This window comes from Lepidochelys olivacea (assembly GCF_965140295.1).
Source record: "Lepidochelys olivacea isolate rLepOli2 genome assembly, chromosome: 2".
NCBI lineage: Eukaryota > Metazoa > Chordata > Testudines > Cheloniidae > Lepidochelys > Lepidochelys olivacea.
This window is the reverse complement of record NC_140412.1, coordinates 22,418,939-22,434,430: the sequence shown is the minus strand read 5'-3', so window position 1 is coordinate 22,434,430 and position 15,492 is coordinate 22,418,939. Positions and strand designations below refer to the sequence as shown.

Genomic DNA, 15,492 nt, shown 5'->3' with positions numbered 1-15,492 from the left:
TTTTAGAAAACAGCCAATAGTAAATAAGTGTCAATATAAAAGGAAACTATAAGGGAGAAAGGGGTGAAGGTGAAATCCCAGAGTTTCTGTTGGAGCGGTTCCAAAAATAGTGATAATACACATTGGGCACGCAATCAGTGAGGAGGGAGTTTCCACCGAGAAAAAGAAAATTGAGGCTGTGTGGCACTGGCCAACTCCTCAGACACTCACAGATGTACAGAGTTTTGTCGAGCTCTGGTCCTACTATAGAAAGTTTATTTGTGTGTTTGTCAAAATTGTGAATTCATTGCACAGGTTGGACAAGAAAAGGAAACAATTTCAGTGATCAACAGAAAATTATTTAGCATTTTCAGAGTTGAAAAGGGCCCTAGTGACAGCTCCTGTCTTAGCTTACATGTTTTAACCCCTCCTCACTCCCCCCAATCAGATTAGACATAGACGCTAGTGCTTACGGACTGGGGGCAGTATTGACACGGAATATCAGGGCTGCCTGAGAAGGTACCAGAGGGACAGAATCTCAGCTTGGCTGCCCCCAAAAACTGAGAATGTAGCTGTAGAAGCTCAGGCTGAAAGAATCGTGACAGTGATGAACTCAACAGAGCAGAATGGATGAGGACTCTCCCATCTAGCAGACTCCACAGAATCAACAGACTCTCTTCAGGAGCTCACTGAAATCAGCCACTCCCAGTTGGAAAGGAAATTGGACAGGGAATAGAAAGCTCCAAGATTTGGATGGGAGTAAAATTGATTTGGGTTGGCGATATGTAAGTGTCCTGACAGAAAATCATTATGTAAATAACTAAGTGTGCATAATTTTTAACTTTTTAAATTACTTCTTTTCTTTCTGTCTGGGATATTACTCAGGGTATCAACATTTTAAACTCCATTGGGATGATGGGGCAGGGCTGAGATGCAGGGTTTTATGCTGAAAGTTGTTAATGGCTGCCATCAAGTGAGTCTTTGATCCAAAGGAAACTTGCACAACACTTTCAAAAGAAGAAAAGGAGGACTTGTGGACCTTAGAGACTTAACAAATTTATCTGAGCATAAGCTTTTGTGAACTACAGCTCACTTCATTGGCTAAGTGGCCAAAAATGAATGACTGTCAAAATTAGCACTGACTTTTCGCATTACAGTTTTAAAAAAGTTAATACATTGACTTTTAATAGCATACTATATTACTCTTCATTTTTTACTATACTTTTGTATCGTTGTATGAAAAGGTTTCAGTGATGCGGCCCTTGGGCCAATGTACTAGTCCTCATGTGGCCCTCGTGGTGATTTGAGATTGAGATCCCTGCTATAGATAATTACATTGTCCAAGTATGCCACCGTGTATTGATTATGCTGTTGGAGTAATCATAGAATCATAGAATATCAGGGTTGGAAGGGACCCCAGAAGGTCATCTAGTCCAATCCCCTGCTCAAAGCAGGACCAATTCCCAGTTAAATCATCCCAGCCAGGCTTTGTCAAGCCTGACCTTAAAAACCTCTAAGGAAGGAGATTCTACCACCTCCCTAGGTAACGCATTCCAGTGTTTCACCACCCTCTTAGTGAAAAAGTTTTCCCTAATATCCAATCTAAACCTCCCCCACTGCAACTTGAGACCATTACTCCTCGTTCTGTCATCTGCTACCATTGAGAACAGTCTAGAGCCATCCTCTTTGGAACCCCCTTTCAGGTAGTTGAAAGCAGCTATCAAATCCCCCCTCATTCTTCTTTTCTGCAGGCTAAACAATCCCAGCTCCCTCAGTCTCTCCTCATAACTCATGTGTTCCAGTCCCCTAATCATTTTTGTTGCCCTTCGCTGGACTCTCTCCAATTTATCCACATCCTTCTTGAAGTGTGGGGCCCAAAACTGGACACAGTACTCCAGATGAGGCCTCACCAAAGTCGAATATAGGGGAACGATCACGTCCCTCGATCTGCTCGCTATGCCCCTACTTATACATCCCAAAATGCCATTGGCCTTCTTGGCAACAAGGGCACACTGCTGACTCATATCCAGCTTCTCGTCCACTGTCACCCCTAGGTCCTTTTCCGCAGAACTGCTGCCTAGCCATTCGGTCCCTAGTCTGTAGCTGTGCATTGGGTTCTTCCGTCCTAAGTGCAGGACCCTGCACTTATCCTTATTGAACCTCATCAGATTTCTTTTGGCCCAATCCTCCAATTTGTCTAGGTCCTTCTGTATCTTATCCCTCCCCTCCAGCGTATCTACCACTCCTCCCAGTTTAGTATCATCCGCAAATTTGCTGAGAGTGCAATCCACACCATCCTCCAGATCATTTATGAAGATATTGAACAAAACCGGCCCCAGGACCGACCCTTGGGGCACTCCACTTGATACCGGCTGCCAACTAGACATGGAGCCATTGATCACTACCCGTTGAGCCCGACAATCTAGCCAGCTTTCTACCCACCTTATAGTGCATTCATCCAGCCCATACTTCCTTAACTTGCTGACAAGAATACTGTGGGAGACCATGTCAAAAGCTTTGCTAAAGTCAAGAAACAATACATCCACTGCTTTCCCTTCATCCACAGAACCAGTAATCTCATCATAAAAGGCGATTAGATTAGTCAGGCATGACCTTCCCTTGGTGAATCCATGCTGGCTGTTCCTGATCACTTTCCTCTCATGCAAGTGCTTCAGGATTGATTCTTTGAGGACCTGCTCCATGATTTTTCCAGGGACTGAGGTGAGGCTGACTGGCCTGTAGTTCCCAGGATCCTCCTTCTTCCCTTTTTTAAAGATTGGCACTACATTAGCCTTTTTAATTAGTCTATCAAATGTTGAAAAGTAGCCACGGCCCCATGTAACCCAAACAGCATTGTCTTAAAATGAAATAGGAAGAGTGTAGGGATGTAAATATCCATTAAAAAAGTTTACCGTTTAAATTATTAAAATTATGTCATTTAATCGGTTAACTAATTAAAAGGAGAGGGGCTGGGGCTGCTGTGGCTGGCTGGCCTGGCTGGGGTTGGCCGGTCGGCTCATGGCTGGGGTTGGCAGGCCAGTGTGGCTGGAGCTACTCTGACCCGAGGCTCCCGTGGCCCATTATACCCATTGCCCATGAGCACAATAGGACTCCTCCAGTCACCTTGGGATTCCTCTATTACCCTGAGTTTTAACATGGTCCTTTTTCAACCATCCCCCTCAATTAGTTGGGGATTGGTCACAGCCCTTCCTGTATTACTTTACCAGGTTCCACATCAATTTGATGGTGGGCCAAGGACATCTTCCCAGAGAGAGCTGAGAATACCTTTGGAAAATACCAGTTGGAATTCCTGTTCCTTTTGTTTCTGGTTTAGGTTCTCTCTGAGGGGCACTAAGCTTTCTTTCAGGCAGTTGTTAATTTGGGGCCCCAATTCTAGTTCCTCAGGATATGGCAAGATGAAGTTTTCCCTTGTTTTCCAGAGCTCCAGCATATTTATGTGGTAAATTTGTTGTTCCTTCCCCCCTCCCCAGTTGTCTGATTGAGTAGTCCATGGTTCCTACTTTCTTAACCACCTCATAAGGTCCTCGCCACTTGGCCATTAGCTTTGATTCAGAGCATGGAAGAAGTAGGAGAACCCTGTCACCTGGCTGAAAGATGCACATTTATGCCCCTTTATTATAATGTTGTTGTTGTTGTTCCTGTGCTTCTTTGAGATTTTCCTTCAGTGTATCCCTTCATAGTCTCTAGTCTCCCATGTAACTTTAAAACATATTGTACTGTTTTCAGCTTTTGGCTCCTGGCTTTCACATGTTTCCCATACCTCTGGTATGTCTCTTGACTGTCGCTCATATAGCAGTTTGAATGATGAAAACCCCGTTGATGCTTGTGGTACTTCCCTGATGCGAAGAGTAGGGTTGGGAGTAGTTGGTCTTAATATTGAGGGTCCTGGGTAATGAATTTCTTGAGCATTCTTCTGAGTGTCTTATTGAATCTTTCCACTAGGCCATCCAGACGGTACACAGATGTAATACTTTGACTTTCAATAGATCAGACCTCTCTCATTAGCCAGGAAGTGAAATTTGTCTCCTAGTCTTGTCAGGATTTCTCTGGGAATTCCTACCCATATGAAGACTTTCAGCAGCTCATTAGCAGTAGTCCTGGCATTTGCTGACTGGCGAGCCATGGCTTCCAGGTATCAGGTGGCATAGTCCACGATAACAAGTATATACTCATGTCCAGATGCGCTCTTCTCTTTGCGGGCTTATAAGGTCAATTCCTATTCATTCAAAGCGGATCTCTGCCAATGGAAGGGGCACTAGTATCAGGCCAGGATCTTAGACTGTGTTTTGTCCTTCCCAGCATGTCTGACATGTGGAGCGGCATGTGCTAGATGTAGGAGCTTGCAATGATATAGCCAGAGTACTAGTAGCTGTATCCGTGTGTCCTGTGTCTGCTTGTCCTGGTCTATGTGATATAACAAGTCCATGTTAAGGTCAAAATGAGGGTGCTGCCATGCTCTCGGGAACAACCTTTTTGTCATCTATCGCTGCCACTTGTTCAAAGAATCTAATGAATGCTAAGACATCTTTCATATGGTACAATCCAAAAAGCATGAATACAAAACAGAAATAATATGCTACAAGAATGCTCGATTCTTGGTCTCAAGAAGAGCAAACAGATATGACTACTGCAGTGGTTCCCAAACTTTAACAACTTGTGAACCCCTTTCACTAAAATGTCAAGTCTCGCGAACCACCTCCTAAAAATGAAAATTTCCAGGGATTTTCTCCTTTACCTGAGTATAGATTATAAAAGCAGTGATTCTGGAAATATAAAATTTGGTTTTATGACATGCTTACTACACACCGTTTATAATTAATTATTATTTAACATTACAGTATTTTTATTACATTATGAAAATGGCAACACCCTTCCAAGATCTCACTTTCGTAGCCTGTATCACTTTGAATAACCCTGTTATAAGGGTTCCTATGTTTCCTCAAGGAGTATCAGATGTGAAACAGCATGAAGGTATTTAAAAAGCCAACTCAAAGAGTTCCTCCTACACAAGCATTGAGGTCTTGAGCAGTCCAGGCAAACAACGCACGTTACAACAAAAATTTGTTGTTCATAATAATTTTAAAACCAATACTAGCTGCCTATTTAATTTTAAAAACAGCAAAAATATCCACCTCCCTTTCCATTTCTTATAAGGAGTCTTGAAGTTTAAATCTCCTCAGTGTGATAGATATGCTTGCTTTGATCTGCTTAGCTCTTGGAAGTCCAGGGGCTCCGTGCTGCTGGCCCCGTGCTGCCCGGAGTCCCTAGGGACAGCTCTGTCCGCCATTTGGGAATTTTCCCCCCGAGAACTCCCTGTAACATTTTGCAGACCCCCAGGGGTTCATGAACCCCAGTTTGGGAACCACTGAATGGTTTAAATTACCTACTTGTAACAAACTGAACAACAAGGTCACAAGGCACGACATCACATCTGTAGACAGTAAAACACAGACATGAGGAGTACAGCTGGACAGAGAAAGGTAATTCTGTTTTACAGAGGGTCTCCAAAATTTTGAAATTCTCTGTGAAAGGGAATGGAACCTGACTCCACAGCAATCCACCTGATGGGGCTACCCTGGAGCTGTGGACCCTGGAAGCCCCAAGTCTGAGCCAGGCTGGCAGATGGGCAGCCAAAGAGCCGGGTTCTGATGGAACTTCATCAAAATCTAAACCTCTCGCAGAGACAAATTGATTCAACAAATTGGTAAATGTTGACAAAAAACGTTTCATCGGAATTTTCCGACCAGCTCTAATATGTCTCCTGCCTGGCCTTCACATGGGGACTGTTTCCACTACCTCCCCCAAGCTCACATGGCTGGGAGAGGGATGGACCACCTGAGGCCTGCTACCCCAAAAGTGTGTGTGTCTGAGGTGTGGGGGGAAGAGAATCTCACAGTTTCCAGATTGGGCCCAAGCAGAGGGTAATATTTTCACATGTGATGAAACATCTGTTACTCCACATTTAAAATAATTATCTAATAAATCAAACACAAAGTGCAGTAGCATTAAGAGAAGATATTGTAATGGGACAAAACTTAGGCTGTATGTGAGGAATATGTTCCAGACAGTGAGACTGATTAGGCTATGGAGTAGGCAAGAGAAGAAAAGTGATGGAACCCATGCTCGAGTCATTTAAAATTGGACTGGTCAAAGCATTATTTATTGTTATGTATATTGCAGGAGCAGCTACAAGGTTGGATTGAGAGCCCACAACATATCCTGGTGTGCTAGGTGCTATGCAAACACATATACAAATACATAGGCCCTGACTAGAGGGGCTTACAATCTAAGCCTTGGTCTACACTAGGAGTTGAGGTCGAATTTATCAGCGTTAAATCGATTTAACCGTGCACCCGTCCACATGATGAAGCCCTTTTTTTCGACTTAAAGGGCTCTTAAAATCGATTTCCTTACTCCACCCCCGACAAGGGGATTAGTGCTGAAATTGGCCTTGCCGGGTCGAATTTGGGGTACTGTGAACACAATTAGATGGTATTGGCCTCCGGGAGCTATCTCAGAGTGCTCCATTGTGACCGCTCTGGACAGCACTCTCAACTCAGATGCACTGGCCAGGTAGACAGGAAAAGGCCAGCGAACTATTGAATTTCAATTTCCTGTTTGGCCAGCGTGGCAAGCTGCGGGTGACCATGCAGAGCTCATCAGCAGAGGTGACTATACAGAGCTCATCAGCAGAGGTGGCCATGATGGAGTCCCAGAATCACAAAAGAGCTCCAGCATGGACTGAACGGGAGGTACGGGATCTGATCGCTGTATGGGGAGAGGAATCCGTGCTATAAGAACTACGTTCCAGTTTTCGAAATGCCAAAACATTTGTCAAAATCTCCCAGGGCATGAAGGACAGAGGTCATAACAGGGACCCGAAGCAGTGCAGCATGAAACTTAAGGAGCTGAGGCAAGCCTACCAGAAAGCTAGAGAGGTGAACGGCCACTTCGGGTCAGAGCCAAAAACATGCCACTTCTATGATGAGCTGCATGCCATTTTAGGGGGTTCAGCCACCACTACCCCAGCCGTGTTGTTTGACTCCTTCAATGGAGATGGAGGCAACATGGAAGCAGGTTTTGGGGACGAGGAAGATGATGATGATGAGGTTGTAGATAGCTCACAGCAAGCAAGTGGAGAAACTGGTTTTCCTGACAGCCAGGAACTGTTTCTCACCTTGGACCTGGAGCCAGCACCCCCCGAACCCACCCAAGGCTGCCTCCTGGACCCGCCAGGCAGAGAAGGGACCTCTGGTGAGTGTACCTTTTAAAATACTATACATGGTTTAAAAGCAAGCATGTTTAAAGATTAATTTGCCCTGGCATTCGCGGCTCTCCTGGATGTACTCCCAAAGCCTTTGCAAAAGGTTTCTGGGGAGGGCAGCCTTATTCTGACCACCATGGTAGGACAGCCCACGTCAGCGGGAACTGACCAGCCGCTGGTTTTTCTTTGCTGTGAGACACACCTTAGGAGAATTGGGGTCCCAATGAATTTGAGCACCTAACTCCCTTAGGCACCTTTGGAATTTCAGCCTACATTTTTAGCAGACTGTTGAAATCTAGCCATGTTTAAAGCGTGGTTGAGCTCGAGAAGCAACAACACTTCTCAGAAGAATGAGGGGGGATTTGACAGCTGCTTTCAATTACCTGAAAGGGGGTTCCAAAGAGGATGGAGCTCGGCTGTTCTCAGTAGTAGCAGATGACAGAACAAGGAGGAATGGTCTCAAGTCGCAGTGGGGAAGGTCTAAGTTGGATATTAGGAAAAACTTTTTCACTAGGAGGGTGGTGAAGCCCTGGAATGGGTTACCTAGAAAGGTGGTGGAATCTCCATCCTTGGAGATTTTTAACGCCCAGCTTCACAAAGCCCTGGCTGGGATGATTTAGTTAGGGATTGGTCCTGCTTTGAGTAGGGGGTTGGAGTAGATGACCTCCTGAGGTCCCTTCCAACCCTGATATTCTATGATTCTATGACAGTTTACCACTTCAGGCCAGTAGCACGTACTTGGGAATCATTGTAGAACAAAGCATTGCAGTGTATGTTTGCTGGTGTTCAAACAACATCCGTTCTTTATCTCTCTGTGTTATCCTCAGGAAAGTGATATCATTCATAGTCACCTGGTTGAAATAGGGTGCTTTTCTTAAGGGGACATTCAGAGGTGCCCGTTTCTGCTGCGCTGTTTGCCTGTAGCTGAACAGATGTTTCCCCCTGTTAGCCAAGGGGTGGGGGGAGGGAGGAGGGCTAGCCACACGGTGAGGGGAGGCAAAATGCGACCTTGTAACAAAAGCACATGTGCTATGTATGTAATGTTAACAGCAAGGTTTACCGTGAAAGAGTGTACCCATTGTTCTATAAAATGTGTCTTTTTAAATACCACTGTCCCTTTATTTTTTCTCCACCACCTGCATGATTTTCAAGGATCACAGGATCGTCTCCTTCCCGGAGGCTAGAGAAGATTAGAACGCGAAAGAAACACACTCTCTGAGCTCTTGCTGTCCTCCCACACTGCCAGAGCACAGACGAATGCGTGGAGGAAGACAATGTCAGAGTGTAGGAAAGCACAAAATGAGGAGTGTTGTCCCAGACCTGCAACACTATGCGGTCCCACCAGTCTGTGCTTGTTTCCCGAGCCCAGAATCGGCGTTCCACCGCATGAACCTGCCCCATTAACACCATGATGCCCACATTGCCAGGGCCCATGCTTTGAGAGAAGTCTCTGTTTATATCCTCATCACTCTCGTCACCGTGCTGATGTTGCCTACTCGCCCGGTTTTGCTTTGCCAGGTTCTGGTGCTGCATATACTGCTGGATAATGTGTGTGGTGTTTAATGTGCTCCTAATTGCCAAAGTGATCTGAGCGGGCTCCATGCTTGCTGTGGTATTGCGTCTGCACAGAAAAAAGAACGATTGTCTGCCATTGCTCTGCTGGAGGGAGGGGCGATGGACGACATGGCTTACAGGGTTGGTTTACAGGGAATTAAAATCAACAAAGGGGTGGCTTTGCGAGAAACAGAATGGCCCCCTCAAGGATAGAACTCAAAACCTCAAGGATAGAACTCAAAACTGGGTTTAGCAGGCCATTGATTTCACGGAGGGAGGGAGGAGAAAATGAATAGAAAACAAATCTGGTCTATTTCTTGTTTTGAGCCACTTCATCTATTTTTATACATCTTGCTGGCAGCAGATTGTGCAGCATGACCGCTAGCCATCATAATCTCCTGGGTGCTCAGCAGAAGATGGTGCAGTATGACTGCTGGCTGCAGATTAAAAGACAGTGCACTGCCGGTAGGACTGAATCGCCATGAAAGAAAACTTAAAGGGAAATGACTTGGCTGAATCACTCCCATGTATGCCCAGGCGCTCCTGACCTCATCGAGGTCGGTTAAAAGAGCACCCTGGACTACGTCGACAACGGCTACCAGTCATACTGCACTGTCTACTGCCAAAATGCAATAAACTGTTGCTGTGTAGCAATGCAGTACCAGGTCTGCCAGCACCCATACAGTGACGGTTAGCTGAGCAGGCTCCATGCTTGTCGTGGTATGGCGTCTGCACGGGTAACTCAAGAAAAAAGGCGCAAAACGATTGTCTGCCCTTGCTTTCATGGAGGGAGGGAGGGAAGGGGGGGCCTGATGATATGTACCCAGAACCACCCGCAACAATGTTTTAGCCCCATCAGGCACTGGGATTTCTACCCAGAATTCAAATGGGCAGTGGAGACTGTGGGAACTGTGGGATAGCTACCCATAGTGCAATGCTCCGGAAGTAGATGGCTGCCTTGGTACTGTGGACACACTCTGCCGATTACATGCACTTAGAGCATTTGTGTGGGAACACACACAATCGATTGTATAAAAACGCTTTCTGCAAAACCGACTTCTACAAATTTGACCTAATTTCGTAGTATAGACATACCCTAAGAAGACAAGTGATATTCAAATGTCTGGAGAAAAGGATATAATGATATAATTTGCATTTTAGAACGTATGGATAGCTGTAAGCATCAAATTTGCCCCTCAACCTAGTCAGTAGTATTATATTATTAAATGTAAAGTAAGACAAAAAGAGGAGCACAGCGAAGCATAAGTAGAATGGAGAGAGGGGACTGTTCTGTGAGGTATGCTGTTATGGCAAGCTTGTGTAATGTTAGAGGGCTTAATCCTTCACCAGCTTACTTCCCTGATCCTTCTCACATGAACAGAGAGCAACAATACCCGAAGTCCAAAGGTGCAAACAATTCAATGTTTATTGGGGTGAACTTCCAGCAAGCATGATTCCAGTTTCCTTCCTTAGTGTCCCCCTTCCCAGCTCTGACACCACAGAGCCTTACCTGTGTCCCTATTCCCATTCCCCTCCTTAGCAAAACATGATTCCAATTTCCCCACCCCCATTCCCTGTTCCCATCTCCCCCCCCTTACTTCTTGACTGACTGCAGACTATGTAGTAAAACTTGAGTTCTGCTTAGCTATACCTTAATCAGTTACTGAAATTTAACTAACCAATCCTAACATATTGTAACATGATTATTTAACCAGTTATATCCCACCACCTTAATTAGTTAACATCCGGCAAAATTAATTACACAGCAGACAGAAACAATCACAGAACCAGACAGAGACCATGCAAATAAACAACAGCAAAATGGGAACAATAATGACAAAACAATACAGAAGTGAGGATTTCACATCTACACCTATAAAGACATAAGGGTTTCCCAGCTGTGTCTATTGATAAGTGAGTTCTTACTGAATAGAAAACTATCAAACTAAACTTCCTTTTACATCCGCTAGGCTCTTCCCTTTCTCTGGAGATGATAGATCAGATCACCTTTCTAACAGCCCCAGATTGCCTTATTTCAATGTGACTAGTTTGGAATGTGAGGCTGTGACCACACACTTCCTAGCTTCTGACTGCCTCTGCTGTTTAGCCAAAGATCTTAGCCTAAGAACAGGGCCTCAGACTGTCACTGTAAGAGAAGGCCTGTAAACAGGCAGACTGTGATTTTGATTCTTTCTTTTATACCTCTATAACTAGCTAAGTGATAAGAATATACCTAATTTCTTAAAGTATAGGCCTTTGCATACAGGCCTGAATATCTATATCCTAACATGTGTAAGCAGTGTCAGGATGAGCTCCACCCTGACATCTGGTGGTGAGGTGTGGCAAGTTGTGGAAAAGAACTTCAGGGGCTGATCTCATTTGCATAGGCACACCCACCACGCCTAGAATGAGACCATAGCTGCCCAAATGGTCACTTTGGCTGCTGTGGGATCCCCAGTGTCTCTGTTATTGGGGCAGGAAGAATAAATTGTTATTACCCTGATTATGGGAACTGTGCTTGGAACTGTACGTGGCTTTTTGTTATGATGGAGGGATTCACCATCAACTAAGTAGCACTCGCTAGGCAAGGGTCATGGGTTCCAAAACTGTGTGAATAGAGAGAGGCTGGGGACAAGTATTAATACTTGGTGGCATGGGCCCCTTGGTGAGGGTCTTACATGCTAATTGCACTTCCTCCTCTCTCCACTGTGGAATATTAGAGCTAATTTTGATTTCATTAGAAGTCTAGTTATAGGCTGCTGAGCTCACTTTGGGCTGACAGTGCACCAGCACTGGGGCTCCCCTACTATAAGCTGAATTCACCCAAGAGCTGAAATCACTGAGTGTTGTGTTAAGTAGTGGGGGAGCCTGAAGATATATTGTGGAGCAGTTCGACGCGGAGCAGCGTGTGGATGGCAGGAGCTGCTTGTGGGCCGTGGAGCTGAGCGAAGGAGTTCGTGGGGCAGCTGGCGGAGCGGAGTGCAGCTGAGCGAAGGAGTTTGTGGGGCGGTTGGCGGAGCGGAGCAGAGCTATGGGGCAGTCAGCTTCAGATCACGTAAGGTGCCTCTTACCCCCATCCCATTTCCACCCAGGTTGGGAGGTAAAGCTCCGCAGATAAACTTTCAAACTCTGGGGCTGCCCTGACCAGGGACAGAGACTTTTGGGGCATTGGACTTTTGGGACTTTGGGTGATTTGGGGTTGCTGGACTCAAGAACCAAAGGGAAAAGGGCATGCCCCAATTTGCCTGGGGTGGGTTTTTTTTGCTCATGGGTTGTGTTATGAATCCTGTTGGTGGTGTTTCCCCAACATAATGCCACATTGTTTCTGTCTGTTATTAAAAGGCTTTTGCTACACTCAGACTATGTGCTTGCGAGAGGGGAAGTATTCCTTCTTGGAGGCGCCCAGCCGGGGGTGGTATATATTTGTCCCAGGTCACTGGGTGGGGGCTCGAGCCGGTTTGCATTGTGTTATTGGAATGGAACCCCTAGATATTGAACCCGGCCCTTGTTGCTGCCAACTCTGACGGGCAGAAGGGTTACACATGTAATTCACAAGGAAAATAGTTGTGAAAGTTACTGTTGTCCAAAGAAACATTAATTTACCTTTGGTACTCCCTCAGAGGGGTCATGCATGCACACCCATGGAGGAGAGAGCCAACAGTAGTTCAGCAAAATAGCTGGCTGTGCTGCCAAAGCTGAGGGAGAAGATTGAAAACACATGTAGGCACATACCCCCTAGGCCTGATCCTTGGAAGTGTTGTGCATCTGGAACTCCCAACAGGTCTGCTTCTAAACTCATATTGTATTTTACACATCTGGTTTAGCTAACTCAGATTAGAATCAGACTGACCGACTTCAATCTGAGCTGAAGGAACTCAGCAGGTCTGAAAATCAGACTTTTATTTAGGAACCTAAATTTAGTCTCCTGTCTCCATCAGGGTATCAAAGTCCATGACAGAAGCTGGCTCCTACAGCTTGAAGAGAAAAGATCCCGTAGGAAGCAAGCAGCTCCCAACCAAGACACATATATTTGCAATAACTGCCAAAGATCACAGAAATCTTGGATTGGACTATTCAGTCACATGAGACATTGCAAACCATCTACATCATAGGCTGCAATTCCCACTGTTTCTCATAGATGAAAAGATACCAACAACTGTTTGAAAACCTTGACCAAAAATACTAAATAGCTAAATGATGAAACTTCTTTTTATAACGCTTTATTCTTGCAACAGGTTAAAATCTCATTTATGTTCAAGTAAATCCATTTTTGGATTCTAATCATGGCTTTGATAGCCCAAAAACACTTTTCAGAGTAAAGCTTGAAAATTAGTCCCAATGATTTGAACACAATGCTTTTAAGCAATCTAAGGGCTAGTCTACACTGGCAATGCTAAAGCCATCTCCATGGCACTGGTGCACTGTCTACACTGGCACTTTACAGCGCTTAAACTTGCTGTGCTCAGGGGGGTGTTTTTGCACACCCCTGAGTGAGAAAGTTGCAGTGCTGTAAAGTGCCAGTGTAGACAAGCCCTAAGAGGCTTTTGTACTGTGCCCACCATTGTGCTTGAGTTTCTAGGTTGCTGATTTTGCAATCTGTGTGTTACTAGTTATTTTCAAAGGAATAACTCACTGATGTTGGTTCACTAACATGAGAATTTGGTCCCAAATCAAAAGCTTAAAATTGCCATGCCCTATCAACAGGTGTGGCCTCTTGCTGTTATCAATTGCAAACAGTTAGTACCAGCTTAAGACTTGTACCAGGTGATGTTTTATATGATAGCAAGCAAGATATAAAAGGTTTCAGTCTAATTACTTTTCATAGGTTACTTATATACTATATAAACCTGTGATAGGATAGGACACATCGAAAAACGAAAGCCTTGATTACAAGATTTGAAAAATTGCTTTGGAGGGATGAGTGTGTATACATTAATTTATTGTAGGGACAAGGCAAGAAAGCAAGCCAATAAGGTGTTGAGTTTCTTTCTACTGTTATGGCTTTCATTTTCTTACCAATATTATCACTGACTAAATATTATTATTCATGTAAGATAATAGACACATTAAACTGAACGAGTAACCATGTGTTCCCTTTCTTTCAGCAGGTATTACTTTTATGTTCTGATTGCTCATGACATTTCAAACAGCAATCTCTTAAATATATTTTAGTAGTAATACAGTACAGCTAAAGCAAAAATTAAATAGCCCTATACTTTTATTTTCAAGAAGTTCAAAATAAGAGTACAGGGCTATTTAAACAATCTGCAACCTGCTTGAGAAAAATACTACTAAATAGAAAGTTGGTGTCCGTCTCAATAACAGTATCTATAAAATTCTAAAGGACTGACAAAACCTTACATCTAAACCTGATGCAATGCAGCAGTTAAGAGTTTTATTTCAATCGACTTCCATATTTACACTGATCCAGTGGTTCACTCTGTGTGACGAAGTACAATGGAATGCTCACCAACATCAGTAGGTTTGCATAGAGATGAATGGGAGAATGTTCCGGCTTTTATGCATTAACTACACGTTTAGTTATCAGTCATTATTTGTTCAGTGCCCTAATGTCAGTTAGACAGATGAATGGCCTTTAGGCCATGATTATTTCTACCCTTCTTCCTTTCTCTCCCACTTCAGTCTTAGTGAATCTCTTGTTTTTTTCCTCTGCATTTCCTTCCATGCAACAATTACCAGCCAAGTGGGACTTCACTTCCACTCCACTGAGCCATTCCATCCATTACAATGGTTAGTGATTAAATAGCTAATGTTGACATGCCAATCAGAGATACCAGTGACACTCCAATCAGATTAATAGGATACTGGAAATTTCCCATTGCTGTCAGTTTTAAGATATCTGCAGACTCAGGCAGACAACATTTTGGTTACAAATCATTCACATTTGGAAAGTTAGGCTTTCGTCAGTAAAACTTTCGTAGTTCAATGGTGTGAAAAAAACACCTCCCTGAACCACAAAAGTTTTACCGACGAAAAGTGCTTGTGTGAACAGTGCTTTGTTGGCAGGAGAGCTCTCACTCTGACAAAGCTACCACCTCTCATTGCAGGTGGAATTTTTTTGTCGGCGGGAGAACAAAGAGCGACTACACCGCACACCTTTTAGCGGCATGGCTGTAGCGGCACAGCTGTGTCGCTAAAAGGTGCATAGTGCAGACATAGCTTTATTTTGGCAGCCATGAGGCTGCGAAACTTTTTTTTTTTTAAAAGACAGCTTAAGTTCTGGAGAATCTGAGTACATCACGCAGGCCATATGGTTGACACCCCTAATTTATATCAAATGCACACTGGAGGACCTGTACCAAATTTCACGGAGTACACTCTTCGCCTTCCTCTGCAGCGTGGTCACTTGTGGGAAGTTTCTCTGCACCTTGAAGTCTTTAACCACGAGTTGAGGACGTCAATAGCTCAGATATAGGTTGGGGTTTATTACAGGAGTGGGTGGGTGAGATTCCGGGGCCTGCGTTGTGCAGGAGGTCAGACTAGACGATCCTAACGATCTCTTTCTGACCGTAATATCTATGAGTCTAACTCAGTTCAAATAATGGAGTCTAGTTCAGAGTCCTGCGGTGGTGGTCAGCCGGGGGCAGCGACAGGAGGCACCTGAACAGAGAGGGAGCTGAGACTGAACCTGAGGCATTGGAGGGAGGCGGTCA

The 15,492-nt window shown here is 44.5% G+C and overlaps 1 protein-coding gene across 1 annotated transcript in view; it reads right to left on the bottom strand.

Annotated features, from left to right (window-relative positions):
• The window catches only part of ANXA13 (annexin A13), a 72,387-nt gene that overhangs the window by 55,274 nt on the left and 1,621 nt on the right, over positions 1–15,492 (bottom strand). The gene's annotated exons all lie outside the window — the stretch shown is intronic.